Source organism: Rhagoletis zephyria, unplaced genomic scaffold, assembly GCF_001687245.7.
Source record: "Rhagoletis zephyria isolate East Lansing unplaced genomic scaffold, Rhagoletis_zephyria_1.1 Rzeph_scaffold_00048, whole genome shotgun sequence".
Classification (NCBI taxonomy): Eukaryota; Metazoa; Arthropoda; class Insecta; order Diptera; family Tephritidae; genus Rhagoletis; species Rhagoletis zephyria.
In genome coordinates, this window is record NW_016157132.1 from 82,689 (window position 1) to 108,985 (window position 26,297).

At 34.6% G+C, this 26,297-nt stretch overlaps 1 protein-coding gene across 1 annotated transcript in view; it reads left to right on the forward strand.

The window, feature by feature from the left end:
• Window positions 1–26,297, forward strand: part of beat-VI (Immunoglobulin domain-containing protein beaten path VI) — a 157,482-nt gene that overhangs the window by 57,566 nt on the left and 73,619 nt on the right. The window contains exon 2 of the mRNA XM_017622577.1: window positions 1,554–1,901. The gene's annotated coding sequence lies outside the window, so the exon portion shown is untranslated. The remainder of the gene's footprint in view (window positions 1–1,553; window positions 1,902–26,297) is intronic.

Consider the following 26,297-nt stretch of genomic DNA (forward strand, 5'->3'; position numbering starts at 1 on the left):
ATATGTACATATAAGTACCCTGCGGTGAAAAATTATCAATTGACAAAAATAAAAAAAAAAACTTGTAGCCAGCTTTTTTGTGTGATTTCCATAAATATCTCACCTTTACTTAGTTATGACAAAATCAACTTAAAGGAAGTTGTAAACTCATGCAGACATAATCGGCTTTATCGGTATACTTTATCGGTATACTTTAAGCAAGTTTCTTCTTTAATATTCTCATACAAAACTTACTTTCAAAATACTTTTCTCTGGACTTCACGGATAATTTTTCCAGCCCAGAAACCGAAATTTTGTATAATCATTTTGATGATATGTTATGTTATTGAGAAACGTTGTTTTTGTTTTGCTTTATAATTTATGGGAAAATTGATTCCAATGCAATTCGCCAATAAGTGCGAGTATTTCATGTAACACTATAGATAATGCTAAAGATTCTTTCCATTTCAAGACAACCGGTTAGGTACGGGCATTATTTAAAATTTCGATGAAACCTAAATATGTTTCTTGTTGGACCAAATAATGGGAACCATTTTTTTTTTGTCGAAAAAACTTGTTGCGCGAGTTATAAGTTATTTTGTTAGTAGTTATTGCTACTGCAAGATAGAAGGGTAAAATTATTGAGTTTTATTTTTCAAAAATTTGTATTTATGTTTATGACAAATTTTTTTTGAATAAATTAAATTTTTTTTGAAGATATGATTTTTAGTAAAAATATGCTAAGCCATTTACAAATACATTGCGAAACACGTCAGACACCTAGGGCTTATATCTCCCATTTTTTCAAGGTCACTAATGAAAAGAAACCTCAGAAAACACTATCTGCTCCTCCATAATGCCGGACTGTTACAGAGAATATGGATAACTATCTCCTCATTTTCATAATTTTTGCAACCTCGGCAGCATCTATGGCAAGGCACTTTGAGCCGTTCTGTGTATTTACTGGTTAGAGCGCCAATTGTTTGCAACCTTTTCTGATCACACTTAGGCAAAGTTGGCCTAGAAATTCGACAGATCGTAGTTTGCATTCATCTCTTGAGCGCGCCGGTATGGATAAATTATTTTGCCCTACTTCAACGAAATTTTAAATCAATTTACATTTATTAATATACAGGTGTGCTGATAGGATCAAACGAGTAAGATTACCTTTTGTGTTACTATTTTTTATTGCATAAAAATTCCTAAAAAATGTCAAAATTTCCTAAAAATTATTTAACATTAAAAAGGAAATAACTGAACCTGTAAAAAACTAAAAAAATTAAGCAAATTTTTTCTTATTGAAATGTTATGTAAGTTGACACCTAATGCAGGAATATCCACAAAATATACAGCAAATAGTCAGCACTAGTGTTCGTGTAAACAGATTAAGGTTACATTTAAGCTAACATCGCTTCCTGCAGGGTAGCTTTGCTCGTGAACTACTTTGCACTGATTTCTCATTTATGAAGTATCTGCACGAAAAAAAAAATGAAATTGCATTGCGTCTTGCTTACCTACTTCCATACTAGCGTATATGGTGTATGCATTTATGCCTTTTTATTTTGTATTTACAGTTCCAGTCCAGTTGCAAAGGCTATGTGAACCATTAACAAACCAACAAGAACAAAGAATACCAAGCATCAACTGTTGATGTAAATTTGAAGTCGACCGAACGAAACGATAGAACGAGGAGCGGACAGAACGTTAACAAAAAGCGGTGCAAAACGTACGCAATCACTAGCTCCCACCGCCACCCCAACTTATTCGAGCACAGCTGCCAGTGGCTAGTGCAGTAACGACCACAGTTGCACCATTGCTTGTTGGACTAGAGTTTTGAAATTGTGTGCGCGTGTTTGAAGCAGCAGAAGCAAAAAGGAAAACAAGAAAACAGCGTTGCTCTCGTTTTCCATTCCGGACAACAGGTGAGTTTAATTATTCGCAGACCTTTCAGTTATGTTACGAATTGTTGTTGATTTTTGCAATTTTTAACATATGCATTTGAAGTTGCGCGCTATGTTTTCGTTGCTGGGTTGGGGTTTGAGGCTATTTGTCGAAGTGTAAATGGCGATTTTCATTTTGCGCATTTCGTATATTTTCTACATTTTGTGTTGGAAAAAGCTGGGCGCTACACACGAGTATTAAGGTCAGCAATACGGCCAGTGCAAATACATATTTTGCAGCCGCGTTTCTAATTAAGCGCGGAATTAAGTAATGTACATTTTTCGAAGTATTTACTTGTGAGTTTTTTGTTTCGTTTTCAGTTAGTAAATTTAAGAAATAATAACAAAAATGTATTACAAAAAAAAAAACAGTAATAAATGCGCTTGTTTTATTAAATTCGTTTGCACACTTCACCTAAAATATAAAATATAAATTGCCTGCTAAGACTGCGCCACCTGAATCAGCGAAATTTCTGGCAGAAAACCCTGCTTGAAAATGTGTATGAAAATACTTTGGCCATTTCACTTTATTAAAATTAAAATAAATAAAATGTTGTTAATTTTCATCTGCGATGTGAAACGGGCATGTTAATTGAATATTTAAGTCTAAATGGAATTTGGGTCAGCAGTGCGGGTCAGATAGTTATGCGACTTAAAAAAGTTTTTAACAGGAAACTACATCTTTTAGCTGAAGAAAAACAAACAATGTGTACTGTCTTATTCAAATTGGATAAGAAAGGAAGCCGAATGGGTCTGGTGGTAAACGAGTACAAGACGAGGTATTTCCTGTCATCAAAGTATCGCCTTTTTGGAGCCGCTAACATGGACAATTTAAATGTAGATATAGTGGACTGTTTAGTTTATGAAAGAACCAGTATTAACACCAATAATAATGTCAGCCTTCAAACGATGCTGGTAACAGAGAAGAGAAAGGCTTCCTCTGGCGTACTTTGGTGGACTCGACAAAAATAAAATCTCTTAGTTGGTTACAGTGTAAAAAAAAAAAATAAATAGGAAATTACTTCCGCTTTGTGATTGTCACACTTATTTAAATAAAATTCCAGAGAGTAAAAAAGCCAGCGGTAAGCGAAATTTGATTTTGAGCGATTTCGAAATATTTTTTTTGTTTTTCTCGTATTTTTTTACTGTACGTTATTTTAGACTAGATGTTTAGACTTTTTGTCTAACTTTGTTATTTATAACTCTATTTTAAATTGTGACATAGCGTTGAACATAAGTTTGTCGACCGAGTAGCTTAGACAGACAGGCAAGTAATCACGCTCATGCGTTTTGCCGTTGATTTTGAAATACAACTACTTGCCTGCCAGTCTAAATTGCTGGCATGCCATGGCGTATGAGTTACTTCATCAGGCTCAACATTTCAACATTTAGAAATTTTAGGTTCTCTGCAGAAAACAATTACACAGACTAACAAAAATGGATAAACAAATTTGGGGTGACAAGTGTTAAAGCTGTTTTTGATGGACTTTTTGGCGCTGATTAGAATCCGTAAATAAAAAGTTTCCACCAGCTACAGATTTTGAGAAAAAAGAGGCAAAAAAACTCGTTTTTTCCAATATTTGAGAAGCTCTAGAAGATAAAACAACAGGCTAAAGGCTTAACTTAAGGCTGGAATTTGCGACTAAAATCCTTGAAAATACCATCTCTGCATCGTGATCGGATGATAAGTTATAGTCATTTATTAAAGAGTGATCTTGGAAATATTTTTTGGTTTTTAATAGTTCAATTTTCCAGTATTAAAGTAGTTAGTTAAAAGTTAGTTGAGACCTAATGCAGAGAAAACCAGTTCTGACTTTTTTGCGGTCATCGCTCATCAAAATTAGTTAGTTACGGCCGAAGGAAATCAGTACTAAGTTACAACTAGTAGACCGCTGGGTAATTTAGTTACAAACTTGCCCTATTCCCTGCAGGGTTGCTATTCTTTTTCTGTTATTTAATTAACTTATACGCCTTCAATTTAAAAGCTATTTTCATTTGTATTCAAAAATTTTTTGAGTGATTTTTGTTTGAATGACTTTGTTTAATTAATGATGAAGTGTGAATATCGAATGAATGTTTAAATTGAGTGAATGAACGGATTGAAGCAAACTAGCATTACTAATAGTTTAGAGGATACTTATAGTGATATAGAGTAGAAGGACATAAAATTTAATTGAAGTAAGTAATATGTTGGAATCACACATTGAACAGCAAGTTCAATGACTACAGGTTGGTCTCTCGATGCAGCAATTTTTGAAATTTAGCTAAAACTATTTTACAAAAATGTTTTATTTTATGAAGAGCAATGTTCTGTTTAGTGGGGTAGAAAGTGAGTTATTATTAATAAGCTTAGGAGCCACTTTAGGTCGACGAGATTATTGAAAGATGTTTTGTGCTCAAATATATATTTTCAAGATCCAACGTAGTCAAACGTATGTACGTAAATAGACGTATATATTTTGGTACTGAGGATATCTGTCGAGATTTCCAACAACTGACCATTTAGGTCGGGGAATTTACTTACAATATTTTCTTCTAACTATCAAACATTGCCACAACACAGTGGTTTCTCTCATTTAGCACAGTAAGAATATGCACTTCCACTTTCTCGCAATAAATAATTGCCAAGATACGAGTTGTCGTTTTGTTAATTCTGGCTCTGTGGCTGTTGTTTTTCGCAATCAGCTTGGCGATATATCAAAATTATTTACCTGGCACAGAATTTGTTGCTCTTAGTTCTGCAAGTTTTTCTGATCCCTCAGCAGCCAACATGTTGAAACTTTTAAATTTCTCATTATGAAATTCAGTTTGAAAGAAAATATCAGGCAGTCGACCACTACAGTTAACGTAAATTTATGATTTTTTTTATTAAATGATGGCATCAGCGTACTTGATATGGCTTGATAGCTTAAGCATTAAAAACACACCCAACTCTTGTTGATGTTAAGCGCCAATTTTGCCTTTAACTGACATTTTATATGAAGATAAAAATGTGTATGTATATGTGCATGTATATGTACATGTTTAAGTATTTTCTCCCTACCGTCAACAGTTCTCATTAACTTTATAGCGAAAAAGGTATGAGTTAACTGCAATGTTGTAGCAAGAAAGTGTTTATATTACGAGGGCAATTTGATAACTCCGCACCTTTTTTGTTTTTTTTGTTTTTCGCTACTTTAAACTTAATACTGCTACTGTCAGCTTTCGTATATTATTAGACTATTGTCAAATTTAGAGCAAGCTGTATCATTAAGCGCGTGTTTGGTAGGAATGGAAAGCGGGCAAACTCGTTTATTTCGCAGAGAATTAAAAATGAGACATCCTGGGCTCACAAGTGCTTAATTTGGGCCATGAAAAGCTAGGCTGTGCAAAATTTTTCCCGATTTATACCGCTTTTAATATTTCATACTCTTCTATTTAAATCAGAAACAATTTTTTAATGGTAAGAGATTTTGGACGAATCAGAAAGACAACGCTTAAGACGAGAACTTTGATTTATCGTACTACCTTCGTTTGTACGTATGTACATGTCTATGTATATTGTACATTTAGGTTACATACTCGTATATAGCAGTTGAAGTCACTTTGAAATGCGCGCATACATCAATCTACAAGTTTGTATGTATGTGTATGTGTATTGTCGTAAAGATAAAAGCCACTCGTAAAATTCATTTATGATGCGTGCAGCACAAAAAACTCCCCGTACCATATCGCCACTAGAGGTGGAAAAAACAAGAAAACATCGATGGCACTATCGATGCATTGATGTTTTTGCATTTACGTTAGACATCGATGGTTGATGGCGACTATCGAAGGTTTTTTTGTACACCTCTGCGCACGTAAAATGAAATAAAATTAGCTTCTTTCTAAACCAAAATCAAAATAAGTTGGACACCGAAAAGTTATCGGTTTAATATGACATTATTCCATAATTGCAGATTAACGAGCGACGAATTTTGTATGGCTAGTATCTTTTTGTAATAACAGATTAGGCAGTAAAACTCGGAAATGAGGATAATCTACTTATATTAGCGCAAAATCCAATGACAATGTAATATGAAAGACGAATTGATCTACCAGATGGCGCAGGTTTAAAGATGTTTGAAAAACCCATATTTATGGTCCGATATGGTTCAAATTTGCAATGCATACATATACCTTCATGGAAGGAAATAAATCCACAAAAGGTCTTTTTGATTTATTTTATTTCATAGCCAAAATTAAGTTCACACTTTAAGCTACTCCCAGCCTTTTGACATAATTTTTAATGGGTTATGTATCAAAAACTCGACAGCTAAGTTTAGGTACTAACTTAAGTCTGATTTTGAACGCCAAAGTTTTTCACAATAATCGATTTCAAATCGATGTATTGCTTTAAAACATCGAAAATCGATCGATGGTAGCAAACATCGAAATTACTCCACCTCTAAACGCCACTGGCACAAGCAGACATCATTTCTTATATATGTATGTATGTAAATATATTTATACGTATGCTTGTAGGTATGAATGTATGTACTGAATCAAGAATGCCGCTTGTAAAGGCAACTGAAGCTCTGCGAATATTCACATATGAACATTGGTTTATGTGTTTGCGCTTTCCTTTAATGCTCTTCTTCTGACTGTTGTTAATCATTCATTTCACCCATTTTAACGTAATTGCGGCGCTCAATAATTGGAAATGCAATATTTTCCAATTTTCTTGCTACCATAAATCTGTAATTTTTTACATTTTGTCTATGCAACTCATCTCATTGTGCGGACTACTCATTTAATTTTATGATTTTAATGAGGAAAAGCATTTAAAAGTCAAAACCACAAGAGCTCAAGAAGAACTCGAAGTTCACCATATCCATGGGTTGAAAAACGTATGCAAAATATGTATTCACATACTTACAAGCATATCTACGTATACAAGGATCTATATATCAAAAGGGAAGGAACTATAAATTTATCTATAATATTCTTTTAATTTACGTTTAGCTTTTGTTTTCTCTCTCAGCTAATTGAAAAATCAAATAAGGTGCTTTTTGATCAGAAAACCGTTAAAAGAATTTCGAAGATACAGATAAATTTTTTTTTTTTGAAATTGGTAAACATTTAATGGTTATGTAGCTTGTATCTGATATGAAGAGAATAGCTTTTTGACGGAATTGTTGTAAAATAAATAGGTATATGAAATACATAAGTATCCGTCGCAATATATTTGTTTATTTCTTAACGACAATTAGCAGGGTTGCCACCTGTTTGAAAAGTCTCATTTGGCTTACTTATACACAAGTGTAGTAGTTAGTAGTGCGAGCTACGAAGGTTCTGAACTGATCCTTTTTTTTTAGCTGGCGACTTTTTTTATTTTTAAGCTCAAAACAAAGTTGGATTAAAATCTTCTCAAACAACATTCGTTTGGCACCAATCCTGAAATATTTTATTTACATATTTTATCGTTTTACTATAGAAAGATAGCGTCGACATCCACTTGTTCCGCTAATATTGCCCCACATAATTCAATAAATTTATATATGTAAAACCTTAATAATTTATACACCTTCCTCAAGCCCGTCCATTGGTGAAACCCGTTATAAAACCCAATAGGTAATTTTTAAGTTTAACGCATTGAGGCAGTCAAACAAATGCTTTCATTTCATTTAATAAAACGTATGAATGTATATAATGTACTAATTTTAGAATCCTTCTTTAATAGAATACAAAGAAAAGAACCGCTTTAAAAAGTTACTTGTGCTCATTGGATTTAATTTACTTAGCGGCGGTGAAGTTGGTAATTAGTTTCTCGAAATGCTTCACTGAGTTAGATAAGTTATGAAATTTTAGTAAAAGCCAGACAGTTGCTTTTCATGCGTAAATAACACAACCAGACGCACCAAAAAGTCAGCACTACACCTGGAGGAATTCAAAAACAAGGCAAGGTAATAAGAGTTGGCATGAAATAAAAGTTTTCCTTTACTTTACTTTGTGTTCACTTACAATTGTTTAAATTTATAAACGCCAATAATACGTATTTGTATGTACATACTTATGTATATACAATAATATAGAGTTATGTACATGCTAGAGTGTACATATTTAATAAAGCAGCAACTAAGCTGGTTTCGCATCGGATTTACCCACTGTTGTGCTAAATACTTATCACAGCCCGCCATACTAGAACATCTAACCAAATGGGCATAAGGCGGAGATATACAGAAAATGATGCTGCCTTCGTTAGTGAATATTTTTCATTAGTTTACAAAACTTTGCCATTTGATTTTCCACTTGATTTAATTACTTGAATAAAACTGTAAAATTACTTCCGAGCGCACAAATCAAACGAAAACGAAGTTCGTTGCTCTGCATCGCTGATGAAGCTTAAAAGTGTTGCGATAGCAGCATTCAGCAGTCTGAAAGCTGCCAAAAATCGGAAAAGGTGTACGTGAAAGAAACCACAAAATCTATGGCACGCGTTTGCTTTGTAACTTTTCCAACCACAAGTCCCGAATAATGGCGGATTAACATACCACATGCGTGGCTTACCAGACGTCAGGGATTTCCGACCCAGCAGTTATGTACGTACATATACGTACAAGCATATAAAGGCCACAATGCGCTTATGCCATTTACAAAATACATACATATATAGATTTTCATATGTGTATATATTACATAGTGCGTATATAGTAGATATATAGGTTTTATATAACCCACACGAAATAAGCAAAGATGGTGGAATATGTGAGCCAGAAAGGCGGCATAAATTATAAGCGTACAAGTGTTGGCTAAGTAAAGTGATACTTATGTAGATGCCAGAGCTCTGTGGCTAAACACACACACAGATACTTAGATAAATAAATAGTCGGTTATAATATTCACTCCATGTAATAACATACTTGCGAAGTGACTGACTGCATTGTAGGGAAACAAGAAAGTGCTGCGGTTATGGTGTCTAATGAGTGGGTTGATGATGGCTGCCGGGGCGTGGCAGAAGGGGGCGGGCCGGGGCAGGGCGTATGAGGCGTGCCGCGAAATCTTCACTGACATGTTTTGTTATCTATTTGGATTTATTTACATAACCTGCGGCCTAGTGTTGTCACACAAGCGCACTCACATGCATTTTCACATGTCGATTTCACTCCGCTGCCTGCTTTCTCGCCTTTGGGGCTTCGATATTAAATAACCTTGCAAAGCATGTTTGTATATATAGCTGTATTTAATGTGCATTGGCAGCTTTAAATAGAAATTTCTTCATATAATTTTGTAATTAAGAAACAAGCATTTTGATAATTCAATTATTATTTGGGGGACAATATTGTTTAAATGGTATACATTTGTAATTAATTTGTGAATTTGAAAAGAAAAAGGTGACTTATTGTTATTTTTAAGATAGACTTCTGACCGCTCTGACTGCAAGTTGAGTGAAAATTTGCCAAGTCCAATTTTTATAACAACTCATATTTTTATATAGCAAGCAATGGATATTAAAAATGCCGCGCTTCGAAAGGGGTTAAGGTACTTGTTTTATTTTTCTCGTTTTTATTCAATTAAAGCATAATTTGCTAAGTCTAAAAGAGGCACCGAAAATGCGAAAAAAACCAAAATAGTAAAAAATCTTTTAGTAAAGATCGAATCCTTCCTATTTGTATGGAGTTTTTCTTTGCTTTAAACACGCAAAGATTTGCGAAATAATTGAAGAAAATGGCTATAAGAAGTTTTTTTCCTCGCCTGTAAAATTAAAAAATGGGACTTAGTGACTTTGCACTCCAACCTGGCGATATGTATTTCCCTTTGATATTTAAACTTCACCTAGCCCGATGAGTCCAGCTTTTAAGCTGTGTTTGCAGAACGTTAAAGGTATGCTCGCTTCCTGAATAGAATTTTGCAGTATATTTTGATACTTTCCTTGCCAACTTGTCGGACATGCAGACGCAGGAATGTCCTTTTGTCCAGGTACTCATGCAAGAAACACTTAGATGCATGCAGGTTGAGAATACCTTTGCAAGATATTCCTATTTTGGACGTTGGTCTATTGGATTCTAGATATTTAATAGCTGATGGCTGCCAGAATATAAGTGCAAATAGTGATATGAAATTCCGTAAGATACGAAGAACGCTACAGTGTTCTAGTAGTAAGCAAAGGACCGAGGATTTGTGTGAGTTCACTGCAGTGAATTCCACTTCCTGCTCTTTCGCTTAGCCTAGAGCCTGCCTGAGTCTGGATCTTTGGTACCTCCCAATTCGTTACTCACTGGGGCTCTTATGGAGAATTTGTGGCCTAAACAGAGTGTTGTAATCTAGTTTAGGAACAGCTCCACCTTTTTCTTGATGAGAGAACGCCCTCATTTTTGCAGTAATAGTTATCTTTTCAAGAATGACCTTAACAAAATCCACCAGCTCCCGTTGCACCCCACTACAAGGAAAGGCTTAACAAAATACTCGGAATGCACGGAGGCCATGAGCGCCAGAGTAGCCTAACTAACGTTTCAAAAAAAGTTGAGGAGCACCTTAAAATGCATTAATAGTCCGAGACGTCCCCATTTAATAAAAGACCGCATTTATCTTTTATAGATCGTTCTTTTTCATATTACTAAATAAATTTTGTTTGTAGACAGGGTTCTAATGGCCTCATATGCACCTCCTCGATATCGAGAAAAACTCTTAACCGATAGTCGTTGATAGTAAAAATACCACCTTCGCCTTTGTCTACTCGTGTAAGATAGGCAGGTTTGTAAAGAGCTTAGAGAAAGGACGACACAATGTGCGCTTAACTGCTTGCAATTGGGTGGGAAAGATTTCGTCAGATGTCCCTTACAGAGTTCCCATTGAAAACTAGGAATCGCAATGACCGATTATTCGATTTTAATTTTATTATTGATAGCAAATATTTTTTTTTTCCATTTTTCAATTAATTACTTGATCTCAATAATATTTAGCCCAGTAAATGTATACCAAATTGGTACAAAGAAAACAAAAATTTTGTAGTAGGCAACTTTTAACGCAGTTTACGTCTACGTAGGTCCACAGCCTTGCGTGTTTGTTTTAAAAAACCTTATATATAAAAAAATGTTGGAAATTAAATGCTCTACAAATTTGTGTTTAACCCTGTTTATCGAAAAATGCGAAATAAGCTTGCAACTTGCAAAATACCCCATATGAATTGCGGACTCGGGATTGCATATTTTATTTAACACACATGGCAACACTGTGTTGACTACGTATTCGTAAGTATAAGCTTTCCATCAACTACCATCGCTTTTTCGCAATTTTTGAGAAGCTCTAGCCAAGAACCAAAATGTGATAGAACCTCCACTTAAGCTTAAATTAAAGTTATAACTCTCGGCTACCATCCCTGTACCTTGACCTGATAATCAGTTATAGTCATTTATTGAACAATAAAATAATACTGAAAAATTGTGCTTTGGAAAAAAAAATAATTTTACAAAAACCAGTTTTTGCTGTTCGATGTATGACCTTAGTTTCAAGGTGCAGAGCTGATGTTTTCAGTCATTTTAGATTAATGTTCAGCTTTAATTTAAGTCTAAGTGGAAGTTTCTATCAACTTTTTTTTATTCTCTAGAACTTCTCAAATATTGCAAAAAACGCGAATTTTTGACTTGATCCCGTTTATCAGCACAAATAAGTCTATCAAAATTAGCTTTAACATTTGCCACAGAAAAACTTTTTTGCTTATTAATCAAATTTTCATTCAATGCCCGTGAAATAAAAATTTGCCAGTTTTTTGCCTTTTTATTTTTCCAATCGTTTTTTCTTCTTTTTCACTGAATAAAAAAATCAAATAAATTTCATTGGTGTTTATGCGAATCAATTAGTTACCAAGAACAAAAAAACTTATTTAACTATTAACTTAAAATGCCCAAATTAGTACTACGGTGAAAAAATACCCTCAAAATAAAAACAAATAATAAATATTAAATAACATCAAAACGCTCATTAATAATTGCCTATTTTCAATTAAATGCACATTTACATTGTATGTATGTACGTAATACGATTACATACTTAAATATGTGTTTATTATTTAGTGTAAATTAAAACGTAATATTTCTTTAATTTTAGTTTTATTTTTTCCAAGTTGATGTGTGTTACTTAATCAGATAAAAATTAAAATTGAAGTTATTATTTATAACTAAAAATGAAAATCGTTAACGAGTCGCACTAAGTTGACATTTGTGGTTTTGCGATGTGACAAATTAATTGTTTCATTTTAGTTATTGTGGCTAGTAAAGTAATCAGTGGTAATCAATGTGTATAGGGTGCTTGCTGACGCATTTAAGTAATCCTTTAAAGGTATCTATATACATATATGCACGACAAGCTCAGTGCTAGTATAAAAAAAAAATCCACAGGATGCATTTTTTCTTAAATATTCTAACATATGTACATTAGGGTGTACCAGAAACTAAGGGAAAAATTTTTTTCTGCGAAATTCGATTCTTTTGACCTTACGTATAGATAAAGTTTTATTTGTAGATACATTTACTAATTTTTGGCAGAGGGATGTTAGCTGAGTGGCTTTTAATGACAGCTAGGAAGGAGATAGTTGGTGTAGTGTGGGATGCCTTTGCAAGACGAAAGTATGACTGTTGGTTAGTTAGTGTAGTGTAATGTAGTGTATTGAGGGGACAATAATAGTGAATAAGTAAGAGTTTCACCGATTCCAATACAAAAGACAATGACACCCTAATTTAGACATATACTATAAACATACATTCATATAAAAGATATACGAAAAAAAAATTCAGGACTTTTTATATGATACAAAATGCTACAATGTCTACTTTCCGCTCACTACATATTTTCAGTTCCCCCATTTTTGATTCATTTTTACTCTGCACTGCAACATACATACATATATCCACTGAAGCCACAGCAAAATTGTCTTTAAAAAATTGTACAAGTCAATAAAGTATCTCATTTATTCATGTGCGCAAACATGATTTAAGTCAATGCGACATATTATAATAAATTATTCAAATGTCAAATAAAATCAACATGAATAAATTATGGCTTATTTCATTTGAGTTTGACACTAACATACACACAAATATATTTATTATTAAGTGTGAAAATTATTTGCACACACCCATACACATCCAAAGACAATAAGAAAGTTTATATATAACTATGTAAGTATGTATGTTTGTAAGTGCAAATGCGTCCTTTCTGCGCACCACCCTCACCCACCAATTCACCTTCTGGTATCACTTTTTGTCGCCATTTAGACTGTCGAATCGGTTTTACCATCAAAAAGTACAAATACTTACCAAGCGAAAGTGCATTTGAAAACGTGAAAAGAACATTTAAAATACAGATATCAGCAATAAATAGGACGACATTTAGTAATATATTCACTGGAGACCTGAACGACGCGCCGACATGATGGTGTTGCGCCAAGTGCGGCAAATGCAGTGACATCAAAAGCATTCAGGCAAATTCACTTTTCTACACATGGGCATTCCTGAAGTTCCATATGTACCCCATACACACATACACATGTACACACAACCCGGATGTAAAACGCGAGACAGACGGGCATGCTAATGCAGATAAAGTAGCACACAAATGCGCATAACTAATAATTTTGGCCTGACAGATTATTATTGCAGATTAATGAGCCACAGGATCGAGTCCCACGGCCAGTCGAATTTTCATTTATTTCGTTTTTATTCTTTTTTTGTAAGTTCTATATTTTTAACCGACTTCCAAAAAAGGAGGAGGTTATCAGTTCGTCGGAATATTTTTTTCGATAATTATTTTTGCTCCGGAAATGTAGTGTCTCACAGGTGGTCCATACTAATTTGGTATAGATCCGAACATTAAATCATGAAATATATAGATATATATCACTTTTTTTTAATGCGGTTTTTTTTGCTAAAAATTACTTTTCAGTTAGTTATTGTTGACTTCTTAATAAAATTCAACTCTAAGAATTTTAAATAACTAAAAGTAAAATAAAAAAGTAAACAAACAAGTAATTTTTAGCAAAAAAAAACAGACTTCAACTCTCATATAAAAAAAAAATATATATACATATGTACTAGGTCGACCTATCCCGCTTCGCTGAGTGTATGAAATTTCTACGTGCTACATTGAGTAAAATTTATTTCAAGAAAACTCAATTCAAAACAGGAAGTTTAAAATTTGTTTAACCATCTTCAAAATATTTTCAAACTAAAGCTTTCTTAAACTTCTCACTTGTCATCCTTTTTCAATTAACTTATCCCCTGAACTCAATTTCAGATTTTAAACAGATGGAAACCCGTTACGTGTTGTTTTGAAATGAAGCCCTTTAAAAACCATTTCGATTTCGATATTGTAATAATACATTAAAATTATTGAATAGTTTGAATTAGACCTTTTAAACAGTTGGCAACCTTTTTAAACCTCTTTCGTCTGACATTCATATTGTGATGCATATTCAAAATCATTTCGATTCATACCAATCTTCTATACCAATATATATTTTGAAACCTGTTTAATATGTGTTCGTAAAGCTCGAGAACGGCCGAACCGTTTTTTTTTAATTTCGGACACCTGCTTTAGACGTCTCAAGGATGGCTATAGGCTAAAAAAATCGATATATAAAGTGGGCGTGGCACCTCCCATACAAACCAATTTTTTCAAACGGCATATCTTTGGAAGTGTTCAAGGTAGAATAGCGGAACTTGGTACGGCGATATATGAAATCAATCTTATACTCATGGAGAAAATTGGGCTATTTGAAAAGAGGGCGTGGCGCTGTTCAAACGTATATATAATTCTTCTGTAGTTGTGTTTGTGAGTGAAATCCTTCTAAATGCCCGGACGGATTTTAACGAAGCTTTTTTTGTGCTTTTGAGTAGCTCTCTGGATAGTGTAGTTTCACAATTTTACCGGTCAGTTGCACTGGAGTAAAGTTATTACTAAAAATTATATGATCCACTTGGGCTAATATTCAAAATATGTATTGGTTACGGTAAAGATAATACTATTGCCAAAAAGGGCTGCCAGGTGGCGCTGGAGTCATTATGAATAATCGCAAAGTTGGAAAAGGTGCCGCGAATGTCAGATTAATCGTCTTGTGTGTTACGATTGGCCCAATGGATGCGATTTGCCAGTATTATTATGCGTTAAAGCTTCATTCGGAGACACCAGGGTTGAGTTGTGCAGGGGTAAATCTCAAATCACAATCGATAAATCAACCGCCGGAACCATTGCGTACCTTTCACTGAACTCTTGTGAAATACTTAAATATTATTCAAAACTTTCAAACTAAGGGTTTCTTAACAATATTTCGTCTGACAACCATACTTTAATTCTTCAGATAGATTGCGTATAATTAATTAAAATTTGACACCCATTTTTAAATATAATTTTCAGATAAATAACTCCCATATCTGAAGTTGAATTTAATTTTTTTTAAAGGTGACAGCCCTCACCCATGAGTAGATAATGATTTTATATATCTCCATACCAAGTGCCAGTAATCTATCAAAAATATTTCCTGAGAAATATTATATGAAAAATTCCGTTTTTATGGGAGGTACCACGCCCCCTTGTCTAATAGAGATTAAATGTATCCTATATTTAAAGTTGGGCTAAATGACAGCAGTGTATGAAATTTCATGACGAACGGTTGAGTAGTTAAAGCGTGAAAGCGTAGCAAACAAACAAATTCACTTTCGGATTTATAATATTAGTAAGGAATATATCTCATGATCCACTGATCTTAACCAGATTAGTATGGGACCACCACTGAGACACTACCTTTCCGATGCAAAAAGAATTATCGAAATCGGTTGACGTGGTCCAAAGTTATGGGGTAAAATAAAAAAAAAAAAAAATATTCCGACGAACTGATAACCTCCTCCTTTTTTGGAAGCCGGTTAAAAAAATAGACGATTCGTCATTCTGCACCATGAACAACGGCACACCTTCCAGATTTGTGGGTAGCTGTAACAGCTCGCAAAGGCCTAAAAATAACTATAGGGGGTCTGATAAATAGCATAACTTGGCGACATATGCTATCGCTAGCATGGAACTACCCGTAATCATCTCAATCAATATGAAAGGTCGAGGAAGCTTTAATTTTTCATCAATATACTATTTTTTATCAATGCTATGCATACACCTACGATAAAGTCCGACGCTCTTTGAATAAGGTTTGAAAATATTGTATCGAAACCCGATTATGGTAAACAAAACCGACTGATCGGTACGTATTTTTGGCTTAATGAGTTAATTTTAAAGTATCGAAATATACACAAAATAAATTCGATAGCCGGATATCAGTATATATTTTTAGCAACTGTTCCTCTTGTATTAAAATCCCAGCGGTAACCCAGAGAAATGCCAAAAACGTGAAGTGCTTTCGAATGAATCAGAGACGACGAAATGGCGCCATTACTTTTAAATAATTTGTTTTGGAGTTAAACTGTTTTTGTAAAACCATTTAAGCAATTTCCAATACCTAGACAATTCTTCCATTTAGACCTTAGTGTCGTTCACTACTGGGATGTCAACTTGAAATGTCACAGAAATCTGTGATTGCGGAAGAATTAATAGAAAACCATACATATCTACATAGTACATATACATAAGTATGTAGAGCTATTCAAGCTGGACCGGATGGCAGATAGAGAGAGTGACGTTGTAAGGTTGTTTGCTGTTGGTATCGTTATTAATATTTGATTAAACGCTTAACAAGTCCCTATGGTCTATTTGCAACCGCACACTAATAGGTCACAAGAGGCAAACGTTAGAGAGTCAGATAAGAGAAAGCAGCTACGTGCACACATACAAGTCATAGACCACCGATGTGCCGCAGCTGATAGTTTAACGCCACCAAAAGTAAAAACACACAGACATGCGATGGGTTTTTGTCATCAACGTCGAACGCCAAGTGTTGCCCGCTGTAAGCCTCTCAGGGAGTTCAATGATTTTTCATTGCGGTCATGTTATTTTGCTCCTGTTGCTCTATATATTCTGACTACGGTACAGTGACGCCCATCATGCCTATTTCATATGCTTTTTATTCACGAAAGCTAAGTGTTGTCCCATGACATCGGCGCAGATTGTTTTTATATGCCATTGTTGTGACAAAGTGATAACTATTGCAAGTGTTAAACTTGTTGATGAAAAAGTGTGTATGTTTATAGTATTTAGTAGTAGCTTTTTCGTACACGAATTCGGAATTTTGCGTGGGTATATCCACAAAGTATTTTGATAGCCGAGCGCATTCTTCCACAAGGGTATTATAGCTTGGTTCACATAACGGTTGTTTGTAACAGCCAAAACGGACCGAGATAGGTATAGATAAATGTATACATAAATGATCTCAGAATGAAAAAATATATGTCGATTAAGCAGTGACTGTCTGTCTGTCGGTCCGTCTGTCCGCCTGTGCACATGATATTTCGAGTAAAATTTGAGATATCTTAACGAAACTTGGTATGCGTATATATTTTTAGCGTAGAAAGGATGGTATGGAAAATGGGGAAAATTGGACAATAACCACGCCTACCACGGGAGGTAGGTATTTTTCAGAAACACGAAAACTGAAATATTTTAGTAACTACAATGACTTTTAGACGATAAATACGAATATTATAAATATTTGGAAAAGGGGCGTAGCCACGCCCTCTTATGATTACAAGCGTTTAACTTGATAACCGCTCCACCAATTAATTTACTAAAGAATGTTACTACCAACAATCCCTTGAAAAGAAGTAACATTATTATGGAATTTTGGAAAATGGTCGTGATATCGCCCACACATAACAATGTATATAAGTTCTATCGTTCTATCGAAGATATTTGAAATAGTAGTAAAACACCCTCTGCTTGCTATGTAGCGGTAGTTTTCGGAGTTGTGAAAAAACTATATTGAATAGTTGCGCAGGGTATTTAATGTTCGGCTCCAGCCAAACTTATGGCGTTTTCTTTTCTCGAAAAAAAATGTCACTTGCTTTAATGGCCACATTATCAGAGTGCAACATTTTAAGGAAAGGCCACGCAATGTCCATGTGAAGATGTTGAGAAAAGAACACGAAAACTTTTAGAGCCCTGACGCAGGGCAGAATAAAGCAACATTATCCCGAGAAGAGATATTCGACATTTTTGCTTGTTATTATTATTTTTTTTTATCTCTCTATCATTCTTATCTACTATAGCTACTGTGAGACATGTTGGCGAGAAATTTTAAAATACCACCACAGTTTAGTGTTACACCTGTAAGCAGCAACTTGCTACGTTCAACGTGCTACATGCACGAATATGCAGCATGCACTTAAAGTATCAAAATTATATATTATCTTACTTTTCACCTGATATTTTTATTGCTTTCTCATGTGGCAGCTGGTAGATTGGCGTTGGTGTTTCTTGCATGCTATTGATGCCAGTCGCCATATCGCGGGCCGCATGCCAGAGATGAGCTCATATGACAATGTAATGGAAGATGATTTTACATGCAGCCGAAGAAATTACATTGTGTCTACTGGGAAAAATAGGTTTGCTCCACAACATATATATTTACATACAAACATTAGATATGTGTGTATTAGTTTGCAGCTGGTACCTTACTGTTCACTTAAATGGCATATAATTAACAAAAGCAAAGAGAGTGTAAAAACTTTTAGAAGGTTTAAGCAGAAATTTTCTAATCATACAAAGTTTTGAGCTTATTAATACTTTCGATGAATTTACTAGCATCTTCGTTGTGTACTTTCCAAAAGTCTGCTGCGGAGATTGTACAACAATTTTTTTATGATTTCGAAATCATAAGCACATTATTAATACAAAATTTTAATTCCACTTGTGCGAACAACCAGTACCAATTTTTTTTTTATATGGGGAGTAATTCACTCTATTGTACATATATAAAAATAGCAACATCATTTCAAAAAAATATACATTTATCGCATAACATTACTTTCATATTTAGATTCTAACTCGACATCGGAAATTGTGATCAAAACTATTTAATCTGTCAAAGAGAGTTTACGGCTGTAAAATTTTGGTTTACATTTTGCGAACATTAAAGATGCTAAGAGGATGATTAACGCTTTGAATAATCAGTAAATTATATCACTTAATACTTATTTACTACTCAGGATTTTCTATATTAAAATATCCTTGACGCAATGAATTTTAAATGATCACATTTTATACAACAATAAAAAGTTCCGAAACTCGGACTCTTCGTTTTCTGGCACTAGCTAATCCATTAAAATGGTAACTTTCAGCCCCCCAAAAAAATCGCATTTTTCTTGCCAGCCAATGAACTCTTCGCCCCAAACAAATTTATTATAACATAAAACTTTGCTAACGTCATCGATGCAGTGATAACCGACATTCAGAGAAGGGCAAGCGTCCACATTTTCTACACAAGAACCGCAGTCACTAACGAAAAACTTCTTTATCTTGACGCAGCAGAATTTTAGCAGAACGCAACGAAAAAAACTAAAAATAAATCAGAAAAGATGAAAGCACATACGCACACATACGCGTACTCGAGTGATCAGGGCGAGAGCAAACAAATTTTGTTTGCAATAAATTTCTGTCCGGTTTTATCTAAATGCAACGGTGAAAGACGAACTGCTAGAGGAAGTTTTTATTTTCATAAATGTCGGCGGCGCATTGTCTTTGTGGCAGCGCTGACAGCTGAAGTGGCTGCATGCGCCAGCTAACGAATCATATGTAAGCACATACACTGCCGGAACAAAGTATTGGCACAGCAAATTTTTCACAATACATGCAACAGTTTTCATACCAATATTTTTCTGCTAATTTCGTATAATATACAGTTCATTCTACAACAAAAAATATAAAAATATAATTCATAAACTTTGTGCAAAACTCACGAAAACACAGGAAATTTTCATGAAAATTTTCAACTTTTTAATAAAATTTCTTAGAATATTTTTGTGTATGCAGATTTGTAGCCTAATCAGTTTTATTATAATAAAGTGCAAGTTTTAAGTAGCTCGGAATTACCGTTCATTTTTGGCAATTTTTTTCTCACGCAGTCTCTTCCATACAAAATTTTTTTCCAAAATAATTTATATGGAAAAAATGCAAAACACCTTTAACAAAAAAAAAATTCAAAAATCAACGCGATCTTTTACTAACTCCAAGCTTGCATTTTTTACTAGAATTTAACGGGATGCATACTAAAAATTTTTTTTATAAAAATATAGTTTTTTCTTTAACAAAAAACGTCCAAGCGCGGTTCATAAAAATGTTTAGTTTTTTAATTAGATTTCCTAGATAGAATGCAAAAACGTAAACATCCAAGTTCTGTATTAGAAAAAAATTCAACAAACTTTCGTAAAAAATTCGAGTTTTCTTAATTAAATTTTCTAAATATGTAAATGTTAATGATGCAGTCGTGTAGTCCATTTTATTTTTGTATAAAAAAGTACAAGTTTGAAGCAGCTGAGATTTATTGTATTTTTAGCGTTTTTTTTGCTGGCGATGTTGTCCCATTCATTCCATACAATGAGCGACGATTTTTTATATAAGAAATAAGCAACACCTTGAACAAAAACAGATTGCCAAAAATCAACGGTAAGTTCAAGCTACTTCAGTTTTTCAATTGTATTGTGATTCAAAATGCATAATCCAAGTTTTTCTATGAAATCGAATTAAATAGCTTGAAGCTAATACGAAAGTTTGATAAATTTTTTTTTTCTAATATTGCACAAAATATCTAACTCGGATTTATACGGCTTTTGTTCAAAAAATTTGTCAGTACGTGGTGTGCTCATAATTTTGACACGGGGTGTATATATGGCACTGTTTTTAGGCAAACAAATATTGTGGATCGCTTGCATGCATATGTATGTACTTACATATGCATGTATGTGTATGCTTGTAGATGTGTGTGTAAGTCACTTAGTTAAAAACCGTTTTTTTGTGCTTTCACTTGAACGCTGGCAATGCCAAGCCGTCTAACTGCCGCTCAATCTCGGTCTGCGGTCAACATTGGTCAAAGCGTAGAGCGTGCATTCACAGCACACACACACACACTAGCAATTTTTTGGCGTAAATTACACATTTCGTACAGTTCGTTGGACAGCGTGAATCCTTTCCGAGGTATCGAGTCTTGAATTGCTTGCTTGCTTGTGATGTGCAATTCAACTTTCCACTTTGTGATTTATCGCAACGAGGGGCAAATGCACTTTCCATGTACGAAATGGGCGAACAGATGCAGATATGCAAGATGGACGACATACCTACTTGGGGTGTTGAGAGGAACATTTTTTAAATTAAAGTTTTCGAAGTATACTTTTTTTTAATGGGAATTCATATTTTGTAGGTTGTATGTAAGAGCGCTCAATAGTCAATATTATTCCTATTATTCCATCCATATTAAGGCTTTACACCAAAGAAGCTGATGGGATCAGCCGAGGCAAGTAAAAGAAACCATTATTGGTACGAGGGTCACTAAAACGTCCTAAGAAAAAAAACTTCGGTAAAATGGTTTTATTGGTTTTGAAGATAATCTTCAGCGTAGTGTATATACCTTTTTTTACGCTCAAACGAACTGCTGAAAACTTTTTTCAATCGTAAATAAAACCTGGGCTCACCATGAAATTCCCAAGCCGCAGTGAATGGACTAAAGGCTGGGTATTGGTTGGTTTAACGGTCTTCATTGACGTAACCAATATGGAATACGCGGTGGGTACATGGGCTTCCATTGAGCAATCAAATCTTAGGCTATCTTTCTCCCTACCAGACCATGCAAGCGTTTTCCAAGATGAAAAGTTTGAATTTAAGGAGGCAGTAAGGTACATTAAAGAGAATACACCCACGAGAACGCAGGTGTATATTTTGTCAGATAGTGGATGACTCCAAAGGAGAGCTGGCCTAACTTTCTGATCAATACGAAATAGGGGCATTTGCGGAAAGGAGACAGCGGACGAAGCGAGGCACAGCTCTGCACTGAACGTATTCCACGTGGTAGACATGGATACCTTGTTCAGGGAGATCAAAACTCAAAGACAAGACACAGGTGGAACCATACAGGATCGTATACAGGATTACTAAACAGTTCTGGGTGTCATTTTTGCCTCCTAAAGTCAGGGTCTTTCTGGGAATAAGCAAAGATAACACCTACAAACTTACGGAAGTCTGCACTGGGCAGAGACCGATTGTGGTACCTGCCGAAAGACTGGCTTGCAGTTCAATAAATTCTGTCGCTATTGCGAAAACCCCGGGCTCAAAGGAAAGAGTGGAACACTTTCTGTGTGACGGCTCCGCCCTCAGCGTCTCGCTGAAATACAAAAATCCGTAACTAACTAAAAGTCCAAAATTCACTTTTTGATTGATTATGATGCATTTCATCGAATAATAAGTCCCAACATCGTTTACACACATCATTTGAGTTAGTTGGCATTTCAGCGACGATGCAAGATACACCTTTTCCCTACTATACTAACGATATGTAGATTGTAAATATAGCACTTTTCGAATAGGTGGTAGCCCTAATAAAAATATTTTTTCAAACTAAAGTTTACTTAAAACCCTTTCATTTTACACTCATATTTTAATATCTAATTTGTCTTGTGTGTAAGTTAAGTAAGTTGGACTTTTAAAACAGGTGGCAACACTCTTTAAAATTATTTTCAAACTAAAATCTTTTTAAACCTCTTCCGTCTGATATTAAGAAGCGAAATTCTATTAATTATTGAATTAAATTGAATTTTATATTCTTACCAGGTGGAAAGTCTCCTAAATAGAGTGCAAATATTAATCTCTTTCGAACCCATTTTGATTGATTCACCTCTTCTATTAATTCAATTAGCTCATTAAATAATTTGAATTTAATTTTTTCTACAGCTCGCAACTGTCCTCAGAACCTCAAAAAAATTCTAATGTTCAAACTATATCACGAATTCTTAGCACTCTTTCGCTATACTTCATACAGCTTGTGCATAAGTTAACTAAAATCGGCTTTTAAATTAGGTGGCAGCCCTCTTCCAAACTATTTTCAAACAGAAATCGTCTTAAATCTTTTTCGTCTGGCACCCTTATGGCGATACATACTTTAATTGCCTAATTCCTTTAATTCATATTGAATTTGATTTTTGAAACAGGTGGCAACCCCTGTACATGAAGTTATGAAATACACTATTTCGATTGATACCCATAAAGTAATAATTGATTTAACTTATTAAATAATTCGAATACAATTTTTTAACAGGTGGCATCTCCTTTTGGAAAAAATAAAACTGTGTCGCACAAAAACAGGTCAACCGCTTTAATTCGATACCTCATTTTTGAAAATCGAACGAACGGTGTGGCATTGATTATTATTATTTGAATGCAGTTTTTTAACAGGTGGCAACTCTTAGAAAAACTAAAACCAGTTTGCATATCTACAGGGCCAAACGCTTTAATTTGCCATCCCATTTTGGAAAATCGAGAGAACTGTGCAGATCTGTTGTTCTGAACAAAAAATCCCATCGCGTATTAGATACATATATAGATGACATAGACCTAAAATTTGTACAGGGCAAGTACAAATTTGATACCGATTTTAAGCGATCGATTTAATCGTCTGTAAAAAAATCGGTATTGGGTATGTGTATATACATACTTATATTACTTTCCATATCAAGTCATGTCTATCACATGACTACCACGTTTTTCATTTCAAACCTCATAAATTCTATAAAATGACATTTGCTAAAATTTTAAAATCAAAACTTACCAAAACAGATTCTATGGAACTAGAAAAAATTATTTTCAGAAATGGTAATTCTTAGAAAGAAAAATGTTACAACAGTTTTTATAAATAATTGCTTAATCTACACTTTTGCCTCACCTATTTTATGATAAACCTTACCATTTTGCTAAAAAATGCAAAAAAATGATTTATCTAAATTTTGAACTTGAATAAATTTTTTTGAAGACGTGAGATCAATAGAGACTTGAAATTTCATTTATAATTGTATTTTCAACACTCGTACCAATTTCCAGCCTTATGGGAATTATTTTTTAACTTGAATATATATATATATATATATATATATATATATCGAAGTTATCAATGATTTAGTGTTTAGAGTTAATTTTGCAGCGTTTGTCCGCAAAAATATGCGCTAGCCTTTTTTGACAATAATTTCGAATCAACGGCCAAATGCTAATAAAATATTGTATGTAGGGTAGGTTTGGGAATGTTCAGACCTTAATCTCGCCATATGCCACACGACGATCATCCATCAGCCGTACTGCGCACAGCGCGCATGTTTTCTGGGGTAAAAACTAGACATTAATGTGCATCGGTGAGCGAAGTTATACCAATTCAGTTCATCGATTTACTGTTTTGTGTTAGGCCCATAGCAAGTTGTAAAAAATCATCTAACGACAAATATTTTTTTAAATATTTATTTTTTGTCCACTTGGAAGATTAAAGCACATAACTGTAAACAGCACAAATAACGATCGTTGCTGTAAAAGGTCTTGAGCACACTAATGCTAAAAAAATGTCGAGTCAAACGATGAAAACGTTAGATTGACTTAAATGATATTAGTGTTGCGAAACCTAAAGACGAGGGGCCCATTGAAATTTTTCACCACAATTGCTAGCTTTCTGCCCATTGTCGCTACTTGGAGCACATTACTTCTGGACCACCAACCTACCTTAGCCGTCTACGTACTTACGCCAACCCTAAACTGACTGCAACCACTTGCAACATTCATTCACTATTTTCATTCCTACCCTCAGCCACAATAGCACTTCCAACTACTTATTCCCCCCAACCATCAACCTCATTCCTCACCGCTGCGCTGCCACTCACTCCAATTCTAAGCTGTCATCCGCTCTAATTCCTCCTGCAACTCTTTGTCCGGCTGCACTCTGCCTCATGCGGCTTCTAGTGTTTCCAAATTTTTTGCTTTGCTTACTCCTTTTTGTGTGTGCTTTCGCTTTGCAAACAACTTTTATTTCATATTTCACTGTGAACTAAGTTTCTACAAAAGCAGTTCGTTTAGCTTTAGTTTAGTTCTTAATTTTATTTCATTTTTTTTTTTTTCAATTCCACAGTATGGTTTCTTTTTTTCTTTTGTCTTTGCCACTTTTGTACAAAAGTTTGTTTGCACTTCGTTTCGATCTTTGCTTAGTTTCGATTCTCCAAAAATTCTCTATGATGGAAAACTGTTAAGTTAGGTGCGTGCATGAAAAGTGGTGGCGTAAAAGGAAACTAGTTTGCGAGGAGAAAGAAACTTACATGAAACTCTGTGGCTGAAGTATTAAAAAGTTTTTGGTAAATTTTTTATTCTTTCGCTGTTGGCGTTTTTGAAAATTTGAAATGCTCATAGCAGATTATAATTTCTTTTTCCTCTTGATTTGTGTTTTTTTTTTTGTTTTTTTTTTTCTTGCCACTTGTAACCTTAGCCCCGGGTGGTGCAGTGACCGCCCGCTGGCTATTGTGAGCGTTATGAAAACGAACGCTCTGTGCGCGACCATGTGTAACTTGCACTTACCATAATAAACGGAAACGGTCGACACGCCCCATACGCCCGCGCTTGCTGTCGTCATGCCATTCACATTTATGTATGTATGCTTGTGTTTGCTCTTTTCGGGCGTACAGTGCGTATGAGTGATCTGCATCCATGGCTCGTGCACTCGCTGGCTGCCAGTGTGCTATGCTCTTCGCCTGTTTTGCTATATCCTAATCTGATGGGTCTTTTTCGTTACGCTTTCGCAAAGTTCGGACTATGCTTCCATTTAAGTTTCAAATATTTGGTAAATCTATTTCCAAGTATTTTGACTGTTTTACTTTTGTGGTTTTGTAGCTGCCACAAAATAGTGTTGTACACAAAGTGAAGAGGAAAATTAAATTTAAACGCAGAATGAGAGCTTCAGTGCTAAATTTTTTTTTTCGCAATTTGAAGCGATTATTTTGTCTAGCGTAGCAAATGCATTGTTGAAATATTTGCTTTGTTTAAGGCTGCCAGCGACGGGTGGTGGAACATTCTGAAGAACCTTTGATTCCACTTACCAGATACTCAAAGTGCACTTTACGTGGCCCTAACATACTCAACAGCTACTTTACATTTCTCAAAACTTACTCAAAGAATCGGTAGGCATTTTTCCCTTTAACTTTAACGTAGATACACTCACTCCTTTCGTTCTCCTAATCACTTCGATCGTCCCACGCAAATACTCGAACACTCGATGCGGTCGTTGATTTGTCACTCATCCTGCTGCACGTAGTAAAATGCGCATTCTATACGTACTGTCTTAAGCGGTTTGTGGTTGCAGGCCACTTTGTCATGCTTCGCATAATTTTCAATTTAATTAGCAAAACGCCCTTCAATTGTTTGAACCCTGAAATTAATTCATATTTCTTGTCCCCCATCCACTTAAGATTTTTCTTTTTG